Source organism: Mytilus trossulus, chromosome 4 (assembly GCF_036588685.1).
Source record: "Mytilus trossulus isolate FHL-02 chromosome 4, PNRI_Mtr1.1.1.hap1, whole genome shotgun sequence".
NCBI classification, from domain to species: domain Eukaryota; kingdom Metazoa; phylum Mollusca; class Bivalvia; order Mytilida; family Mytilidae; genus Mytilus; species Mytilus trossulus.
The window spans coordinates 63,571,008-63,574,461 of record NC_086376.1 but is presented as its reverse complement, the minus strand read 5'-3'; positions in this window follow the sequence as shown (position 1 = coordinate 63,574,461).

Below are 3,454 nucleotides of genomic sequence, written 5' to 3'. Positions count from 1 at the left end.
TGCTCTTAACATTATGAATAAATTACTGATGTAGGTGTCGACAATAAAGCATATAAATAGTCATAAATACCAATATACGACATTTTGAAAAGAAAAACAAGTATATACAGATTCCTTTCTTGATATAGACTATGTTTTGGGGACTAACAAATTATGATCACTCGACCAATTAATGAGAAAAATAAAGATATAAAAATATCACACAAAAGCATACACTCAATGTAAACTATGACTAATGACGAAGTGGTGTTAAATAAAACAGCATAAAAATGATAATGGTCGAGCTAACAGAAGGCAGGATTCAAACGCTTATCAAGAAATGAACGTTCGAAAATGTGCGTATGTTCAAAATCAATACCAAATTATTGGATACATAATATTCGTAAAGTGGTGGAAATCAATACAACCGTAATCTATAGTTGTTATTTTGGTCTCTTGTGGACAGTTGTCTCATTGGCAATCATACCACATCTTCTTTTTTATATTACTCTACAATTTCATTTTCATATACATGTTTCATAATTTACACATTTACACGTTCTATCAATTCTGCGTTTTGTGTGTCTTGTGACCTTTGTTTCGTTCCCCTAAACCCTCATCTATTGAATTCTCGTATCAACACTTTGTTTTACCATATTTTCATTTACCGACTTTTGACTCTGCAGTTTAAAATTTTCGATTGGTTATCTTCTCTTTGATAGAACATTCTGGTACGCGGTCAAGCAAGAGCAGCGTTAAGAAGTAAAATCTTTATTTCAATCGGTACAATTAGGGGCAAATTTACTGTGAAAATAATCGTAAAACAGTAAGCTTTCCCCAAAAATGCACAGATTATGTGTTTGATGATTTTACTTCTTTTGGTTGCTCATACTTGACCGAGTACCAGGATCAAACGATCCAACCCCATGTAGCCTGTCGAAAAATTAGATAATAGAGCAAAAGTCGGTATTATGAATAAAGTCTAATCGATTCGGTTTTCTGCCCAAGAACATTTTGTGGGCCAGTTTTAACCAGTCTTGAAAGGAATCCTGTAATGTATATCATCTTTAAATGAATAGCTAATTTTTTAAAGGTTTCTTGTGGTGAATGATTTTTGAACGATGATCATGATAGAATTTGTTAACGATGGTATCGAATAGTAAGAAAACAAACTATTTAAAATCGTATATTGTATTCAGATTTAAACGGTATTTTACCATGAACTTGTAATACTGTTATACCACTGTCCCAGGTTAGGGGGAGGGTTGGGATCCCGCTAACATGTTAAACCCCGCCACGTTATTTATGTATGTGCCTGTCCCAAGTCAGGAGCCTGTAATTCAGTGGTTGTCGTTTGTTTATGTGTTACATATTTGTTTTTCGTTCATTTGTTTATATAAAGAAAGCCTTTAGTTTTCTCGTTTGAATTGTTTTACATTGTCTTATCGGGGCCTTTTATAGCTGACTATGCGGTTTTGGCTTTGCTCATTGTTGAAGGCCGTACGGTGACCTATAGTTGTAAATGTTTGTGTCATTTTGGTCTTTTGTGGATAGTTGTCTCATTGGCAATCATACCACATCTTTTTTGTGTTGTAAGACTAAACCTTTAATGTTGTAAAGTTTTAAAGGCGAGAGGAAGGGATGTTCTTGTAATGTGATTTCATCTAGGATTTCTAAAAGGCAACCTTCGGAACAATCAGAGACTTCCTGCATTTTTAAACGTGAGTAGGACATCTCACGTTGGGTTTTACTTCAAGATTGGATCTGCACTAGAGATGACCATTTTTCAATACATAGTCGACCATTCGGTTAAAAATTTATCAAAATCAATAACCGCCTCTGATGTATATACATAAAAAAGTGGTAGTATTGCCAATGAGACACCTCTTCACAGGGAGCCAAATGACACAAAATTAATGTTTATATATTACTGGAACGAAGTAAGTCAAGAGCCTGTATTTCAGTGGGTGTCTTTAGTTACTTTTGATAATATTTGTTTTTCGGATGATTGAATATAAAAAGAAAATGGGATATTATTGCCAATGAGACAACTCTCTACAAGAGACTAAATGACACGGACATTATCAACTATAGGTCGCCGTACGACCTTCAACAATGAGCAAAGCCCATACCGCATAGTAAGCTAAAGAAGGCCCCTAAATGACAAAAGTATAACAATTCAAACGAGAAAACTAACGACATAATTTATGTACAAAAAATGAACAAAGATTTTACTGAACCAGATGCATTTTATGGCATCTAATGTCTAGCAGTTATATTGAGGCTCCGAGTCATACACTATTTAATTTAAAATCCAAAAACTCTTACAAAAGTTGCAGAGCTTTGAAACCCATAATTTACCCGTGCCAAGTAAAGAAAAACCAGGACAAGAAGTCGAAGCTGTGAATGAGAAAGGTATATTCCTTAATATAAAAGAACTTCAATTTGTATATAAAAGCAAATTTTGATAAGACAGTAGCGAGATGATGGTTTCTGTATTATTTTTTGTCTATCTGATGAGTTGAGCCTTTTTCAACTGATTTTTATAGTTCGTTCTTATGTTGTAGTGTTATACCACTGTCCCAGGTTAAGGGGAGGGTTGGGATCCCGCTAACATGTTTAACCCGGCCACATTATTTATGTATGTGCCTGTCCCAAGTCAAGAGCCTGTAATTCAGTGGTTGTCGTTTGTTTATGTGTTACACATTTGTTTTTCGTTCATTTGTTTATATAAAGAAAGCCTTTAGTTTTCTCGTTTGAATTGTTTTACATTGTCTTATCGGGGCCTTTTATAGCTGACTATGCGGTTTTGGCTTTGCTCATTGTTGAAGGCCGTACGGTGACCTATAGTTGTAAATGTTTGTGTCATTTTGGTGTTTTGTGGATAGTTGTCTCATTGGCAATCATACCACATCTTCTTTTTTTTTGTTATAGTTAAATGATAATTGACTAAGACAAAAGGCCATACTGGTCCCTTTGGTGAGATGGACTGGCCATTTTCGAAATTTAATTTAACCAATATAAAGTAAGCTCATAATCAGGAAAGCTACCATAGTATATACATAAAGTATTTCCGAGAAAATTCAATTACTACCGATTCTAAACAGACTGACCTTCTGGTCATGTTGCAGCTACTACTTGCTCGAGTTTTCAATGTGTTCATATTAAAAACTTTTTCCTTCCAGGAACTGTTGTCAACTTGTCAGAAAATTGTACGAAAATTCGTTGCAATATCTATATTGTTTTACTTTATGGTTATTTTTTCTGCTTTCAGTCTCAGTTGAAATAAGCCAGAAGTTAACTTTTAAGGTGCAAGTTATCTTAAAATACATTTGTCTTTAAGCCTTTAGGTGTGTTATCTCATTTTAAAAATGGGTTTTTATATGGTCACAAGTAAATACAATTTTTTATTTAATATTTTTATTCATATAAATATTTCAAAAACAGTAAATATACATAAAAACCTTGAAGTGAT